The sequence below is a fragment of the Miniopterus natalensis genome, chromosome 10 (genome assembly GCF_054644295.1).
Source record: "Miniopterus natalensis isolate mMinNat1 chromosome 10, mMinNat1.hap1, whole genome shotgun sequence".
NCBI lineage: Eukaryota > Metazoa > Chordata > Mammalia > Chiroptera > Miniopteridae > Miniopterus > Miniopterus natalensis.
The window spans coordinates 31,257,342-31,276,745 of record NC_142090.1 but is presented as its reverse complement, the minus strand read 5'-3'; positions in this window follow the sequence as shown (position 1 = coordinate 31,276,745).

The following is a 19,404-nucleotide window of genomic DNA, read 5'->3' as shown; positions in this document are numbered from 1 at the left end:
GTTCCCAACAACAATGCACAAGTGTTCCCTTTTTAATCTTATCTTTGCCAACACTTGTTATTTGTTGATTTATTGATGATAGCCATTTTGACAGATGTAAAGTGATATCTCACTGTGGTTTTAATTTGCATTTCTTTGATAATTAGTGACTTAGAGAATATTTTCATATGTCTATTGGCCATCTGTATGTCCTCTGAAGTGTTTATTCAGGTTCAAATTTTTAAATTGGATGTGTGTGTGTGTGTTGAGTTGTATAAGTGTTTGTAAATTTTGGATATTAACCCCTTTATCAGATGTATCATTGGCAAATATGTTCTCCCATTAAGTGGATTGTCTTTTCACTTTGTTAATGGTTCCCTTTGTTGTGCAAAAACCTTTTAGCCTGATGTAGTCCCATTTGTTATTTTTTCTTTTGTTTCCCTTGCCCTAGGAGACATACTAGAAAGAAATATTACTATGAGAAATGTCCAAGATGTTACTGCCTACGTGTTCTAGGAGTTTTATGGCTTCGAGACTTACATTTAAGTCTTTAATCCAGTTTGAGTTTATTTTTGAGTATGGTGTAAGAAGGTGGTTTAGTTTTTTCTTTTTTTCTTTGCACATATCTCTTCAATTTCCTCAACAACACTTATTGAATAAACTATTTTTATCCTGTTGTATGTTCTTGCCTCCTTTGTCATATATTAATTGACCATAAAGGCGTGGATTTATTTCTGGACTCTGTTCTGTCACATTGATCTATATGTCTCTTTTTTTATGCCAGTGCCATGCTGTTTGATTATTATGGCCCTATACTATAGTTTGACATCAGGTAGCACCATCCCTCTAACTTTGTTCTTCCTTCTCAATATCGCTGTGGCTATTAGGGGTCTTTTGTGGTTCCAAATAAATTTTTGAAATATTTGTTCTAGTTCTGTTAAATATGCCATTGGTACCTTAATAAGAATTGCATTGCAAGTATAGATTGCTTTGGATAGTATGGACATTTTAATGGTGTTAATTCTTCCTATCCATAAACACAGTATATGCTTTCACTTATTTGTATCTCCTTAATTTCTTTCTTCAGTGTCATAATTTTCCACCTAGAGGTCTTTTACATACTGGGCTAAATTTATTCCAAGGTGTGTTTTTTTATGCAATTGTAAATGGGATTGTTTCCTTAGTTTCTCTTTCTGATAAGTCAATTATTAGTGTATAAAAATGCAATAAATTGCTGGATATTTATTTTGTATCCTGCTACTTTATTGAATTCATTTACCGGTTTTAGTAGGTTTTTGGTGGAACATTAAGGGTTCTCTATATACAGTATGATGTCATCTGCAAATAGTGATGGTTTTACTTCTTCCTTTCAAACCTGGATGCCTTTTATTTCTTCTTCTTGTCTGATCACTGTGGCTAGGTTTTCCAGTACTATGTCGAATAAGACTGGTGAGAGCAGACATCCCTTTCTTGTTACTGATTTTGAGGAAAACACTTTTAATTTTTACCCATTGAGTAGGTTGTTGCCTGTGGGTTTATCATATATGGCTTTTATTATGTTGAAGTATGCTCCCTCTATTCTCACTTTACTGTGATTTTTTTATTATAAATGGGTGCTGGCTTTTATTAAATGCTTTTCCTGCATCTATTGACATGATCATGTGATTTTTCACCCTTTATTTTGTTTATATGGTGTATTACATTTATTGATTTGCAGATATTGTATCAACCTTACTTCTTTGGAATAAATGTCATTTGATCATTCTGTATGATGTTTTGAATGTATTGCTGGATCCAGTTTGCTAATATTTTGTTGAGTATTTTAGCACTTATGTTTATCAGCGATATTGCCCTATAATTTTTTCCTTTATAGTGTCTTTATCTGGTTAGGGAATTAGAATAGTGCCGGTTTTGTAAAATGAGCTTAGTAGTCCTTTCTCTTTGATTTCTTGGATTAGTTTGAGAAGGATAGGTGTGTGTTCTTCTTTGAATATTTGGTAAAATTCACCTGTGAAGCCTTTGGTCCATGTCTTTTGTTTCCTGGGAGTTTTTGATTACTGCTTCAATTTCATTAGATGTTATTGGTCTATTTAGTGTTTCTGATTCTCCCTGAGTCAGTTTTGGAACATTGTATGTTTCTAAGAATATCTCTCTTTCTTCCAATTTCTTGGCATATGGTTGTTTATAATATTTTCTTATAGTTTATAGAATTTTCTTTGTATGCCTGTGGAGTCCGTTGTTACTTCCACTCTTTCAATTCTGATTTTACCTATTTGGGTCCTCTCTTTTTCTTGATGAGACTTGATAAATGTTTGTCAATCTTGTTTATGTTTTCAAAGAACCAGCTATTGGGTTAATTGCTCTTTTGTATTTGTTTGTCTCTATTTTATATATTTCTATTTTGATCTTTCTTATTACTTTTCTCCTACTCGCTTTGGGCTTTGTGAGTTGTTCTTTTTCTAGTTCTTTTAAATGTAAAGTTAGATTGTTTGAGGTTTTTCTTTTTTCTTGAAGGAGTCCTGTAATGCCATGAATTTTCCTCTTAAAAATGCTTTTGCTGTATCCCTTGATTTTGGGTTGTTGTATTCTCATTTTCATTTGTTTCAAAGTATCTTTTGATTTCTTCCTTGATCTCATTATTAATCTATTCATTGTTTAGTAACATGTTACTTACTCTCCATGTGTCTGTGTGTTTTGCAGTTTTCTTCTTGTTATTGATTTATTTCTTTACCATTATAGTGAGAGAAGATGCTTGAAATGATTTAAATCTTCTTAAATTTATTGAGACTTATTTTTTTTGTCCTAACATGTGGTTTATCCTAGGGAATGTTCCATGTGAACTTTACAAGAATGTATATTCTGCTGCTTTGGGGTGAAATGCTTTGAGGATATCAATTAAAATCCATTTGATCTATGTGTCATTTAAGGCTGCTGTTTCCTGGCTGATTTTCTGTCTCAAAAACCTAACCATTGATGCCAATGAGGTGTTAAAGTCCCCTAGTATGACTGTATTACTCTCAACCTCTTCCTTTAACTCTATCAAGATTTACTTTAGGAGCTCCTATGTTGGGCGCATCAATGTTTATAAGACTTATATCTTGAAAAAAATGACTGAAATGGAGAGAGAAAGATGGCAGCAGAATAGGTAAAAGCAATATATACCTGCTTTCAGTGCCGAACCAAAGATAGAGCTAAAACTTAGAACAATTAACCTGAATTAACAATAGAAAGACACCTGAACAGGTGTATTATATACAACGACTGTAAAAAAGGAGCTACACAGAGACAGATAAGAGGGGCAGAGGCACAGGAAGGGCTAGTCCTTGTACGCAGGGGCAGTGGCTTTAGCTAGAGAAATACTATGGCTGCAAAAGCCCCCCCCCAGAGGAAAGAGGGGACTCAACTCCACACCAGGACCTCCAACCCAGAACACCAGAGCCTGAAAGAAGAGCCTGCATAACATTTGGTAGCAAAAAATAAGTGGGGAATTGGGGAATTGGCCCACTGAAAAGGGGAGAGAGTCTGCCTGAATTTTGGGTGTTTTTTGTAAAGGCCACCACACAGGGACTCGCTCTTGGGCACTCACCTGGGGCTCTGGTGGAAGGAAGGAGACTTGGCATATGGAAGCCAGAAGGAGATGATCAGGATGGTATAGCGCTGGAGATTGGGAAGGCAGGCTTCTGAGGTCCCAGTCCTGAGCCAATGTCCCACACTGTCCCCAGATGCCCTCTCCCAGGGTCCAGCACTTCTATTCTTACAGCACCAGATGGAGAAAGTGCACTAACCCTGTCCTCCAAATTCTGGCGATACCACCCTACCAAGCTTGAGCCTGGCATAAAGAACTGTAGGCTATATTGAAAAGGGAATTGAACAGTGCTTTTTCCTCTGGAGAAACTATAGACAGGCTCAGCAAACATTGAACTGAGTGGCTGGGGAATAAGAACCAATCTTGCCCCCTCCCACGGGGTTGGCAGGTACAATCCCCAAAGGAAGGCACCATCCCCAAGAGAGGCTCCCTGGGAAGGGCCTCAGGCTACAGGAAGCTGCTGAATAAGGGAGAGGTGTGCACTTGCAAACTTCCTTTCAGGATCTTTGGCTGGGCTACCCCAAGCTAGAAAGCTAGCAGCTAACTAACCTGCTAAGGTCCTGTGCCACCCTCAAAAAGGGGCTGCCTGAATTTGCATTCCCAAAGCCTGAATTTGCGTTCCAAAACCTGTCTGCACCACAAGCCAAGGGAAGATCCACACAACCCTTGTGCAAACCAGAACTGGTTCTTTGGAACTCCTCTTCAGGGACCTTTACTAAGGCATTCCCCCACAAGAGCAAGAGGAACCCAAAACAGAGGGGCAGACTTGTGCTGTCACTCCAAACCCCACCTGCACTATCCTGCTGGGAAAAAGGGTCAAAAATCAGAACTGTGAAATCTGGTGTGACCCATTAGGAATCTTCCTTCAAGAGCTCTAGTGGGGTTCCAATGAGCTGTAGGGCAAGCACCTAGCTCCCTTTTTGAGGGTCAAGTTTCTGTGCTACTCCCAACAAGGGGACACTGGATTTGCATTGCCAAAACCTGTCCACACTACCAACCAAGTGCAGACTAAAAGGGAAGATGAATTGCAGGTCAGAACTGGGGCATCTGGAGCCACACCCTTGGAAGTCTACATCAGGGCCTCTGGCATTGAGCTGCAAGGAGACGGGGGATGACAAGTTCTCCCTCAACCCCTACAAGAGCCAGTGATACCCCAAGCAGCAGGGGCAGCCATGATCTATTATTCCAAGCCCCACCTACACTGTCCTGCAGGTGTAGCCTCCCAGGGTAAAGGGGTTACAAATCAAAACTGTGAAATCTGGTGTGTCTCCCTAGGAGCTTCACTTCCAGAGCTCTGGCATGGCTCTTAAATGAGAGTACGTATCTCCCTTCTTGAGGGCTAAGGGCCCTCACCACCTCAATCAAAGGGTGGATTAGACTAGCATCCCTAGATTCTGCTGGCAAATCTCTGCTAATCTCATATCCACTGGGGGAATGGGGTGCAAAGCAGAGCTTGAACATTGGAATTGACTCAATCAGAGCACTCCAACAAGGCCTCTGGCAGAGCCCTGCAGAGATAGAAAGAAGTGAGTAGCTCTCTCTCTCTCCTCCCAAAGGCAGGTGACACCTCAAGGGGAGGGAGGCAGCCTTGGTCTCTTCCTCCAAGATCTGCCTGTACATCCCTGCTGGGGAAGCCACACAGGGGAAAGGGTAAATATTCCAGAGGGGGCATCTGGTATGACCCCCTTCAGAGCCTCCCTTAAGGACTTCTGACAGGGCACTGCTGAGTTAGAAGGCAAAGAGCTAGCTCCCCTCATGAGGTTTGAGATCCTATATCACCCAATTCAAAGGGAGGATAGGATGTGCACTCCCATCTCCACCTGGATCCATCCTGTTAAGCTTAATTCTGTGGGATGAAAGTCGATCACACCCATGAACAGGCCAATGACAACCAGCTCCCAGTCACAAAAGGAAAGTCCACATAACCAACGAAAGGGACATTACCAGAGCATTCAGTTCAGAAGTTCAAGGAGCCTTTACCACCATGTCCCTCAGGGCACTTACTGCATAAGGCCACCCCATAAAGATGGGGTGTCATAGTAGTTCTATCTTAAACATAGGAACAAAAGGAAAGAGATAACTAAATGGGGTGACAAAGAAACAACCCCCAAACTAAAGAAAAGGAAAAATCATGAGAAAAAGACCTTGATGAGATGGAGTTAAGGAAGTTACCAGAAATAGAGTTCAGAGTAATGGTTATAAAGATGACCAAGAAAATTAATGAGAACCAAAAGACACTTAATGGGAGGGTCCAGGAACTTAGTGAAAGCATGAAAAAGATATAGATAGGATAAATAAGAACCAGGCACAGATGAAGAATACTGCATCTGATATCAAGAATATGCTGAAAGGAATTAAAAGCAGGCTCAATGAAGCAGAAGTAGAATAAGTGAATCAATCAGAAGATAAGGTAGGAAAAAATCACTCAATCAGAGCAGCAGAAGGAAAAAAGACTTAAAAAGCATGGGGACAGTTTAAGGAAACTCTGGGAAAACAGGAAGTGAAACCAGAATTGCATCACAGGGGTATAAGAGGAGGAAGAAAGTGAGCAAAGGGTAGAGAACTTGGTGGAGGAAATAATGACAGAAAGCTTTCCTAAGCTGGTGGAGAAAGTCACACAAGTTCATGAAGCACAGAGGGTTCCAAACCATGGGAACAAAAAGTCACTCCAAGATACATCATAATCAAAATGGAAAATGTTAAGGACAAAGAGAGAATATAACAGGCTGCAAGACAGAGACAAACAGTGACCTCCAAGGGAGCCTCCATAAGGCTGACAGCAGATTTCTCAACAGAAACACTTCAGGCCAGAAAGGAGTGGCATGAAGTTCTCAAAGTAATGAAAAGCAAGAACCTGCAACCAATACTGCTTTGTCCAGCAATGTTATCATTCAGAATTGATTGTGAAATAAAGAGCTTCCCAGACAAAAGAAGGCTAAAGCAATTCAGTACCACCAAATCAGCATTGCAAGAAATGCTAATGGGACAGCTTTAAGAGGAAGAAATATTGAGAGAAAGGCACATAGGCATAAAAGAAAAATATGGTGTTAAGTAAGTATATATCAATAATAACTTTAAATGTAAATGAAATAAATGCTCCAATCAAAAAAATATAGCATACATAGCCCAGCTGGGTGTGGCTCAGCAGTTGAGCATTGACCTAGAATCCAGGCAATCAGGGTTCAATTCCCGGTAAGGGCACATGCCCAGGCTGCAGGCTTTGATCCCCAGTCAAGGGCGTGCAGGAGGCAGCTGATGAATGACTCTCTCATTATTGATGTTTCTATATCTCTCTCCCTCTCCTTTCCTCTCTCTGAAATCAATAAAGATATATATATATATATATATATATATATATATATATGATATAGTGTAGCTGAATGGATAAAAAAACATGAACCATAAATATGCTGTCTACAAGAGACCCACCTGAGAGCAAAAGATTCACACAGGCTAAAAGTGAAGAGATGGAAAAAAATATTCCATGCAAATGCAAACAAAAAACAGCTGGAGTAGCAATACTTATTTCTGACAAAATAGACTTCAAAATAAAGACCATAATGAGGGACAAAGAAGGTCACTACATAATACTAAATGGATCAATCCAACAAGAGGAAATAACCCTTATAAATATATATGTACCAAATATAGGAGCATCTAAATATATAAAAAATTTCTTGGTGGACTTTAAGGGGGAGATCAATAGCAACACAATCATAGTGGGAGACTTTATTACACCACTGTCATCATTGGACAGATCATCAAGATAAAAAATTAACTGGAAAACAGAGATGATAAATGATGCAGTAGATCTAATGGACTTAATTGACATTTACAGAACATTTCATCCCAAAGCAGCAGAATACACATTCTTCTCAAGTGCACATGGAACACTCTCAAAAATAGACATGATAGGGCACAAAACAAGTCTCTACAAATTTAAGAAGACAAATATATCAAGCATCTTCCCAGATCACAATGGCATGAAACTAGAAACCACTAGTATAAAAAACTCAAAAATATTCAAACACATGGAGACTAAATAACATGTTATAAAACAATGAATGGGTTACCAGTGAGATCAAGGGGAAATCAAAATCTTCCTGGAAAAAAAAGAAAATAAAACAGAACTTCAAACCTATGGGACACAGCGAAAGCAGTCCTGCGAGAAAAGTTCATAGCATTACAGGCATACTTTAAGAAACAAAAGGTCTAATAAACCATTTAACAAAACAACAAAAAGAATTAGAAAGAGAACAGTGAGAAAAGCCCTGAGGAAGTGGAAGGAAATAAAGATCAGAGCAGAAATTAATGACATAGAGACTAAAAACAAAACAAAAGATCAATCAAATGGAGAGCTGGTTCTTTGAGAAGATAAGTAAAATTGATAAACCTTTAGCCAGACTCACCAAGAAACAAAGAGGGAGGACCCAGATAAATAAATTCAGAAATAAAAGAGGCAATATAACAACTGACCAAACAGAAATACAAAGGATTGTAAGAAAATACTATGAGAGCCCAGCCGGGCATGGCTCAGCAGTTGAGCGTTGACCTAGGGATCCAGGCGATTGGGGTTCGATTCCCGGTCAGGGCACATGCCCGGGTTGCGGGCTGCAGCCGATCAATGACTCTCTCATCATTGATGTTTCTATCTCTCTCTCCCCCTCTCCTTTACTCTCTCTGAAGTCAATAAAGATATATTTAAAAAAAAAAAAAGAAAGAAAATACTATGAGAAACTATATGCCAACAAATGGAAAAATTCTTTGAAACATATAATCTTCCAAAGTTGAACTGTGAAGAATCAAAAAATCTGAATAAGCAGATAACAACTAATGAAATTGAACTAGTAATAAAAAAACTCCCAGCAAACAAAAGTCTAGGACCAGATGGATTTACAGGTGAGTTTTACCAAATATTCAAAGAAGAATTAACAGGTATTCTCCTCAATTTACTCCAGGAGATTCAAGAGGAGAGAAATTCTCAAGCTGTTTTTATGAGGCCAGCATCATCCTAATCCCAAAAACAGACAAAGATACTACAAAGAAAGAAAATTACAGTCCAATATCTCTGATGAACATAGACGCTAAAATTCTCAACAAAACACTAGAAAACAGGATCCAGCAAAATATTAAAAATATCATACACCACAACCAAGAAGGATTTATTCAGGGGATACATGGTTGGTGTAATACTTATGAATCAATAAATGTGATACATCCCATAAACAAAATGAAGGACAAAAATCATATGATCAATAGATGCAGAAAAAGCATTTGACAAAATCTAGCACCCACTTTTAATAAAAACTCTCAGCAAAGTTGGAATAGAGGGAACATACCTCAACATAATGAAGGCCATATACGACAAACCTATAGTGAACATCATACTCAATGGTCCAAAACCAAAACCAAAACCATTTCCCTTAGAAACAAAACAGGCTTATCTGCTTTTACCACTCTTATTAAACATAGTACTAAGTTCTCGACAAAACCATTAGACAGGAAGAAAATGTAAATGTATCCAGATTGGAAAGGAGGAAGCAAAACTGTCATTATTTGCAGATGACATGATATTGTACATAGAAAACCCTAAAGAATCCAACAAAGTACTACTAGATTTGATAAATGAATTCAGCAAGGTAGCTGGATATAAAATTAACATCCAAAAATTGATGGAATATTGGACACCAACAATGAACTCTCAGAAAGAGAAACTAAAAAAAAATATCATTTATCAATGTAACTAAAAATATAAGATACCTAGGTATAAACTTAACCAAGGATGTAAAAGACCTGTACTCAAAAAACTACAGGACACTGAAAAAATAAACAGAAGAAGATATAAACAAGTGGAGGAATATACCATGTTCATGGATTGAAAGGATCAATATCGTTAAAATGTCCATACTACCCAAAGCAATCTATAAATTCAGTGCAATTTGTATTAAAATACCAACAGCATATTTCACAGAGGTAGAACAAATATTTCAAAAATTTATATGGAATGAAAAAAGACCAGGAATAGCCACAGAAATCATGAGAAAGTCAGAGGGATCACTTTCCCGGATCCCCAATTATACTACAAAGCCACTGTAATCAAAACAGCCTGGTATTTGTACAACAGACATGTAGATCAGTGGAACAGAACAGAGACCCAAGAAATAGACCCATATCATTGTGGTCATTTGATATTTGACAAAGAACATACAATAGAGTAGAGATAGTCTCTTCCTTAAATGGTAATGGGAAAATTGGTCAGGTACATGCAAAAAACTATAACCAGATCACCAATTCACTCCATACTCAAAGACAAATTCAAAATGGATAACAGATTTAAATGTAAGTCATGAAACCATAAAAATCCTGGAAGAAAACATAGGCAGTAAAGTAACAGACATGTCACTTAGTAGTCTTTCATCAAGGCATCCCCTAGGGCAAGAGAAACAAACAAAAAAATAAGCAAGTGGGACTACATCAAACTAAAAACTTCTGCACAGTAAAAGAAATCATCCTCAAAATACAAAGGAACCACATGGTTAGGAGAACATATTTGCCAAGGATACATCTCATAGGGGGTTAATTTCCAAAGTATACAAAGAACTCATACAACTCAACAAGGGGAAGACAAGCAATCCAATTAAAAAATGGGCAAAAGACATAATAGACACTTTTTCAAAGAGGACATAAATGGCCAAGAGGCATATGAAAAAATGATCAGTCACTAATCATCAGAGAGATGCAAATTAAAACCACAGTGAGGTACCACTTCACACCTGTCAGAATGACTACCATCAACAAATCAACAAATGTCATGTGCTGGCAATGCTGTGGAGAAAGGGGGATCCTGGTACACTGCTGGTGGGAATGCAGACTGGTGCAGCCACTATGGAAAATAGTATGGAGGTTCCTCAAAAAATTAAAAATGGAGTTACCTTTTGACTCAGTGATCCCACTTCAAGGAATATATCCTAAGAATCCTGAAACACTAATCAGAAAGAATATATGCACCCCTATGTTGATAGCAGCACAGTTTACAATAGCTAAGATCTGGAAACAGACCAAGTGCCCATCAGTAGATGAGTGGATAAAAAAGCTGTGGGACATATACACCACGGAATACTACGCAGCAGTAAAGAAGGATCTCGTACCCTTTGGGACAGCATGGATGGACCTGGAGAATATTATGCTAAGCTAAATAAGCTAGGCAGAGGAAGACAAACATCACATGATCTCGCTTATATGTGGAATCTAAAGAACATAATAAAACTGATGAACAGAGTAGATTGAATGACATGGAAGCATGGATCAGGCTGATGAATGTCAGAATGATGGAGGAGGGTGGGTGGGTGGAGGGGGAGAGATTAACCAAAGAATTTATATGCATATATGCACAACTCAAAGACACGGACAATGGTGGGGAGAGGGACTGGGGAGGGGAGTGGGACAGGGTAGAATGGGTCACTGGGGAGAAAAAAAGGACAACTGTAATATTTTAAACAAAAATAAACAAAACAAAACAAGAATATATGCCCCTCTATGTTCATAGCAGCACAATTTACAATAGCTAAGATCTGGAAACAGCCCAAGTGCCCATCAGTAGGTGTATGGATGAAAAAGCTGTGGTACATTTACACAATTGGAATACTATGCAGCTGTAAAGAAGAAGGATCTTGTACCCTTTGGGACAGTATGGATCAACCTGGAGAATATTATGCTAAGCAAAATAATCAAGGCAGAGAAAGAGAAATATCACATGATGTCACTTATATGTGGAATCTAAGAGCATAATGAACTGATGAACTAAATAGATTCAGTGACATAGAAGCATGGAACAGACTGACAAATCTCAGATGGAATGTGGGGTGTGGGTGGAGAAAGATTAATCAAAGAATTTATATGCATACTTGGATAACCCATGGACACAGACAATAGTGTGGTGAAGGCCTGGGGTGGGGAGTATGTGAGGGGAGGAAGGGGTCAATGGGGCCTAACTGGGACATCTATAATACTTTCAACAATAAAGATATATTTTTAAAAAGGTCATCTATTTGCACAATTGCTCCCTTTATCTTTATATAGTGTCTTTCTTTGTCTCTTATTTATCCTTTGTTTTAAAGTATATTTTTTTCAGATATAAATATTGCTACCCCAGGTTTTTTTAAATTTCCATCACTATGAAATAATTTTTTCTTCCCTTTACTTTTAGTCTGTATGTATCTTTATTTCTAAGGTGGGTCTCCTTTAGGTAGCATGTATATGGGCCTTGTTCTATTTCTTTTTTAAAATCCATTAAGCTACCCTATGTCTTTTGACTAGAGCACGTACATTTAAAGTGATTGATGACAGGTATGTATTTATTGTCATTTAATTCTTTCAACTATGGTCCTATGTTTCTCCTTGTCCTTCTTCTTCAAAAAGACACTTTAATATTTTTTGTAATGTTGGTTTGGTGGTTAACGGCCTCCTTATGCCCTTTCTTGTCTGGGAAACTATTTCTTCTTCAAATTTCAAATGATAGCCTTGTTTACTAAAGTAGTCTTAGTCATAGGTCCTTGCTTTTCATCACTTTAACTATTTCATGCCAATCCCTCTGGTCTGAAATATTTGTTTAAAAATCAGCTGACAGTCTTCTGAGAGCTCCCTTTTTGGTAACTGTCTTTCTCTTGTTGCTTTTAAGATTCTCTCTTTGTCTTTAACCTTTGGCATGATGTGTCTCGGTGTGGGCCTCTTGCCTCATCTTGTTTAATACTCTCTGTGCTTCCTGAATTTGTGTGTCTTTTTCCTTCACAAAGTTAGGAAAGTTTTCAGTCATCATTTTTTTAATTTATTGATTTGAGAGAGAAAAAAAGAGAGGGAGAGACATCTATTTATTCTTCCACTTATTTATGCATTCATTATTTGATTCCCGTATGTGCCGTGACCAGGGATTGAACCTGCTACCTTGGAGTATCGGGACGATTCTCTAACCAACTGAGCTACCTGATCAGGGCAGTCATTATTTCTTCCATTGGGTTCTCAATCTCTTGCTTTCTCTGTTCTACTTCTGGTATCCATAGGTTAGAGATGTTGTTACATGTCACATTGTTTCAAAGGTCCCTTAAACTATCCTCATTTTTAAAATTATTTTTATTTTTATTTTGCTGCTGATTGTTTTCTGCTACCTTGTCTTTCACATTATTGATTCAATACTCTGCTTCATCCAATCTGTTTATTCCTTCTAGTGTATTCTTTATTTTAGATATTGTATTCTTCATTTCTGCCTGTTTTTTTTTGAAGATTTTTAGAGAGAGAGAAAGGGAGAGAGGGAGAGAGAGAAACATGGATATGAAAAGGAAACATCAATTGGCTGCCTCCTGCTCATCCCTTACCAGGGATCAAGCCCAGAACCTGGGCAAGTCCCCTGACTGGGAATCAAATTGGCAACCTTTCAGTTCATGGACAATCAACCAACTGAGTCATACAAGCCAGGGCTGCCTGTTTTTTATGATTTCTTTTTGTTTTGAAAGCAAAACGTTTATTGGACAGAAATGTTTCCAGTCAGAGAATATATATTACACAGCATTGGAGGAAAAAAGACCTCCACACATTTGGCATGCACCTTACAAATCGCCAACACATGTCTGAAACAAAAGTATAGACCCACTGAAGTTCTGGAAGCCAGCTCTACTACACATTGTGCTGATGCCCTAGACTACTGACTTAAAACTTTTTCAAGTAGCTTTGCCAGCCTGGATGACAAATGTTAGTCTCCCTTGGATATGTTAATGTGAACACCATTGCAAGGTCTCTGTGTCAGAGCTTCAGTTAGGAAACTAGCTGAGTGATCATGTCCTAGGTGGGTACACAGGCCTGGGCTCTGCACTCAGTCTATTCCCACATGCATCTCCCTGCAGGCCTGTAGGCAGACCACCCCTCTCACCACTGCTGGGCCCTCCCAAGTCTGTTTTTCTCTAGGGATGGTACTTATCTCAGCCACATGAGAGGTGCTCAGACAGAGACATCACTTCTGTATCATTCTAAGTGGCTTAAAGGTAAGCTTGTTTAAAGACACGTTCACTGTTTTCCAGGCCATTGCAAGCAATTTCAAATTGATTTCTGCTCCATGTTTCTAAATATTTAATTACCCATGATCCTCACCTCTTCATCCAGATGACCCTCACCCTTAGGTAAAGCATGTGCCACTTCCAGTCCCCTGCCAGGCACTGGGTGGGAGAAGGGTGGCTGGACCTTTAAAGATAGCACGCCCTCCACCTTCTTGTCTTTGAGCTCACAGCTTAGCAAGATTGTTAGCAAATCATAGACCTAAATGACAAGACAGTTTTGATCCTTCGGATTCCCAAAATATGTTGCTGGATGTCAGTGTTTTATGGTTTTTATGCCCTTTTTTATGCTTGATATCTCTCTTTTTTAATCCTCACCTGAGGATATGGTTTTATTTATTTTTACAGAATGGAAGGGAGAGAGCGAGATATTGATGTATGAGAGAAACATTGACCGGGTGTCTCCTGTGCATGCCCTAAATGGGGATCAAACTTGTAACCTAGGTATGTGCCCTGACCAAAATGAACCTGCAACATTTTGGTGTATGGGACAACACTCAAAACAACTGTGCCACTCAGCCTGAGCTATGCTTGCTACCTCTTTGTTAAAGTTCTCACTAAGTTCCTGAACATCTTCATAAGCAGTTTTTTGAATTCTATATCTGGTAAATTGCTTTCCTCCATTTCACTTAGTTCTTCTCCTGGAGATTTCCCCTGTTGTTCTATTTGGGGCATGTTTCTTTGCCTCTCCATTTTTTTTCTGTCTCTTTTTGTTTGTTTCTATGTATTATGCAGACGTGCTACGACTCCTAGACTTGGTACAGTGGCTTTATGTCATAGGTGTTCTGTGGAACCCAGTGGCACAGTTTCCTTGATGCCCTCAGCGGGGTGCTCCAGGAACATCCCTTGTGTGAATCCTGTGGGCTCTCTTGTTGTAACGGAGTCTAGATTGTTATTGATCTGTTAATGTGTGGGGTCAACCCTCAGGCTGCCTGACTACAGTTCCAGTGTTGGCCCTGACAACAGTATGCTGTGCAGATGCTGACCACAAGAATTGGAATTTTACCCCGCAGAGTTTGGTGCCTGCCCAGATCTCCCTTTGGGCATGCTGCTTGTGAAGTGAATTGGATCCTGCTCTAATGTCTGAAGCTCGCCTCTTGGTGTGTTGGTTCTGGGGTTTTTTGGGAGGGAGTCTGGTGCAGGTAATGTAGACATTGCTGGTGTCTGACTCTGAGCAACCTGTTTGGTGCCACAAAGTGACCCACAGTTTGTGGCTGCCTCTGCTGAGTATGCGCAAGGACCAAGCAGCACACCAAGGCCAGCTTTTACCAGCACCAGGCCCAGGGGAAGGTCAGCAAGAGTCCCAAAGCTCCTGATGTCTGCATCCACCTGCCTTTACCAACCAGCTGCCTGACAGACTCAGTCACTGAGAAGAGCTTCTGGTGGTACTGGATTTGCATGAGGTAGGTTCCCAGTGAATCACTAGGTCAGAGTGAGTGGTTTTCACTAGATTGATGTAGGTTCAAACTCAGTGCCAGTGTTAGTTTTGAGGCTACTCAGCAAATGTCCCAGAGTATACCAAGTCTAGCTTCCACTTGCCAGGTGTCCACAGACCTTTGTGGTGAGGTGGGGGGTCTCAGGGAGTCATCAGGGTAAGGCCAGCCTAATTTATCAGGCCCAAACAGAGCAAGATTTGGCCACATAAAGGAAGGACTCTATCCTGGTCAGGTGTGGAAGGGAAAATTATCCCCTGTCCTAGAGCCACACAACTTAGTTTGTCCATAATTCTACCAAGGAGCTCACCAGGGTGGGGCAGCCTGAAGTCAGGAGGGTGGGGTTAGTAGATATCCTATTAGGGAGAAGTGCCAGTCAGGCTTGAGGGGAGGTGTCCCCTGACCCAGAGCCAAACCACTCAGTCTGTCCCAGATTCTGTCTAGACCTTGACAGGACAGGGCTGCCAGGAGTTGAGAGGTTGGGGATCACCTGAAGCCCATAGGTTGGGGCTTGAGGATCTCCTGTAGTGGAGAGGCACCAGTCAGGTTTACAGAAAAGTAAGGGGAATTGCCCCTACCCAAAGCCACTTGACTCATCACTGATATCCCCTTGAGTTTGCCCAGATCTCTACACCCCAGCACAGGAAGCTGACTCCTTAGTGGGAAGTGATCTCTATAGGGTGAGGCAACAGGGAGTTCAGAGGTGAGGCTATTGCATTCCCTTAGGCTGATGCCATAAGAAGGGGAGCACTCCTCTTAAGAAAGACGGTGTCTGTGGTTTTAGAAAGTGACTGAGCACAGGGGTTTCAGTGCTTGTCCTCTCAGTTCTCTCCCCAGAGCCACAAACCCCAGTCTGTCCTCATATGACTCTAGTCCCCTCCAACCTCCCCCTGCCAGAGCACTGGGTGAGTGGCTGCAAATGAGATTTTGTGTGTCGACCCTTTATGATGGTGCCTGTGTCTCTAGCAGACTCCTGTCTCTCTTTGGCAGACAGAATCCATACTGATTTTCACAACCAGAAGTTATGTGGCAGCCTCTTCCCAGCTCTGGTGCTCTGGGCTCAGACCTCTGTGTGGGGTTGAGATCCCATGCTCCTCAGGAAGAACCTTTGCAGTTAAGATATCCATCCAGAATCTTAGCTGCCACATGTGGAAGTGGAACCAACCCTTTTCATACGTCTCCCTTCCTATAACTCTCCACGTGGCTTCTTCTGTAAATCCTTGGTTAAAAGACTTCTATTCAGCTAGCATTTAGTTGGTTATCAAGGTTGAATATTTTATATCTTAGTTGTAATTCAAGTTTAGTCTTGGGAGGAGGTAAGTGTGATATCCATCTAGTCTGCTGCCATCTTGGATCCTCCACAGGCATATTTTCTAATAGATTATTTTTAAAAATTCACTAACCTAGAATAAGAAACTAACATGAAAAATTATGCATTTATATTTTGGTAATGTTTTTCATTTAGTCTTGTAGCACAAAGTTATGAGGCACCCACATAACATTTTTTCACAGCATCATCTAAGTAACTGAAAGTTTCCACGGCTTTGTACTATATCTTCTTGAGGAACAGAATGGTGAAAGAATATACTAGACTAAAAAATTACCATCGGATTTTTAAAATTGTGCCCCAGGAGTTAAGAATAACTATAATGGTGAACACCTCTAACAGTGGCATTTCTTTAGAATTGTAGTGAGTTTTATTTTATTTTTTAATATATCTTTATTGATTTCAGAGAGAGGAAAGGAGAGGGAGAGAGAGATATAGAAACATCAATGATGAAAGAGTCATTGATCGGATGCCTCCTGCATGCGCCCCGCTGGGGATAGAGCCCGAAACCTGGGCATGTGCCTTTACCGGGGAATCGAACCCCAATCACCTGGATCCTAGGTCGATGCTCAATCACTGAGCCATGCCCAGCAGGGCTGGAATTGTAATGAGTTTTAAAAGATTAAGAATGTATGGCATGTTTCTTTCCAAAATGCTAAAAGATTCATTTGTCAGATTTTTCTCTTTACTCTGTCAAAATAGGTTCCCAAGTATTAATATAATTCATTTTTTTCAAATTTTATTTTTGTTTAAAATATTACAGATGTCCCTTTTTCTCCCCAATGACCCTTTCCACCCCGTTCCTTCCCCCTCCCTAGTCCCTCTCCCCACCATTGTCCATGACCTTGGGTTGTGTATATATGCATATAAATTCTTTGGTTACTCTCTCCCCCTCCACCCACCCACCTTCCTCCATCCCTCTGACATCCATCAGTCTCATCTATGCTTCCATGTCATTGAATCTATTCTGCTCATCAGTTTATTAAGTTCTTTAGATTCCACATATAAGCAAGATCATGTGATATTTGTCTTTCGCTGCCCAGCTTATTTCACTTAGCATAATATTCTCCAGGTTCATCCATACTGTCCCAAAGGGTACGAGATTCTTCTTTAGAGCTGCATAGTACTTCATGGTGTAAATGTCCCACAGCTTTTTAATCCACTCATCTACTGATGGGTACTTGGGCTGTTTCCAGATCTTAGCTATTGTAAACTGTGATGCTATGAACATCCGGGTACATATATTCTTTGTGATGAATGTTTCAGGATTCTTAGGATACATTCCTAGGAGTGGAATCACTGGGTCAAATGGCAGCTCCATTTTTAATTTTTTGAGGAACCTCCATACTGTTTTCCATAGTGGTTGCACCAGTCTGCATTCCCACCAGCAGTGTACCAGGGTTCCCCTTTCTCCACAATCTTGCCAGCACATGTCATTTGTTGATTTGTTAATGGCCGACATTCTGACAGGTGTGAAGTGATACCTCATTGTGGTTTTAATTTGCATCTCTCTGATGATTATCGATGTTGAGCATTTTCTCATGTGTCTCTTGACCATCCATATGTCCTTTTTGGAGAAGAGTCTATTTAAGTCCTTTGCCCATTTCTTAACTGGGTTGTTTGTCTTCCTCTTGCTGAGTGCTATGAGTTCTTTGTACACTTTGGAAATTAGCCCCTTATCAGATTCATCCTTGGCAAATATGTTTTTCCAGACCGTGGGGTTCCTTTGTATTTTCAGGCTGTTTTCTTCTGCTGTGCAGAAGCTTTTTAGTATGATGTAGTCCCATATGTTTATTTTTTCCTTTGGTTCTCTTGCCTTAGGAGTTGTATCAGTGAAAATTCCGTTACGTGGGATGTCTGTGACTTTACTGCCTATGTTTTCTTTCAGGATTTTTATGGTTTCATGACTTGCGTTTAAGCCTTTTATCCATTTTGAGTTTATTTTTGTGTATGGTGAAAGTTTGTGGTCTAGTTTCATTCTTTTGCAGGTATCTGTCCAATTTTCTGAGCACCACTTATTGAAGAGACTCTTTACTCCATTGGTTGCTCTTGCCTCCTTTGTCAAATATTAACTGACCATAATGGCGTGGGTCTATTTCTGGGACTCTGTTCTGTTCCATTGATCTATATATCTGTTGTACCAATACCAGGCTGTTTTGATTACAATGGCTTTGTAGTACAGTTTCAAGTCCGGTAATGTGGTTCCTCCCACTCTGTTCTTTTTTCTCAAGATGGCTGCAGCTATTCAGAGTCTTTTTTGGTTCCATATAAATTTTCAAAATATTTGTTCTAGGTCTGTGAAATATGCTGTTGGTATTTTCATAGGAATTGCATTAAATTTGTAAATTGCTTTGGGTAGTATAGACATTTTAATGATATTAATTCTTCCAATCCATGAGCATGGTATCTTCGTCCACTTGTTTAAATCTTCCTCTATATCTTTTTTCAGTGTCATGTAGTTTTCTGAGTACAGGTCTTTTACATTCTTGGTTAAGTTTATTCCTATGTATCTCATATTTTTTTAGTTGCAATGGTAAATGGTAGTGCTTTTTTAGTTTCTCTCTCTGAAAGTTCATTATTGATGTATAAGAATGCCATTGATTTCCGGATGTTGATTTTGTATCCAGCTACCTTGCCAAATTCGTTTATCAAATGTAGTAGTACTCTGATGGAGTCTTTAGGGTTTTCTATATATAGTATCATGTCATGTGCAAATAATGACAGTTTTACTTCCTCCTTTCCAATTCGGATACCTTTTATGTTTTCTTCCTGTCTGACGGCTATGGCGAGGACTTCCAGTACTATGTTGAATAAGAGTGGTGAAAGTGGACATCCCTGTCTTTTTCTTGTTTTTAATAGAAATGGTTTTAGTTTTTGCCCATTGAGTATGATGTTGGCTGTAGGTTTGTCATATATTGCCTTTATTATGTTGAGGTATGATCCCTCTATTCCCACTTTGCTGAGAGTTTTTATCAGAAA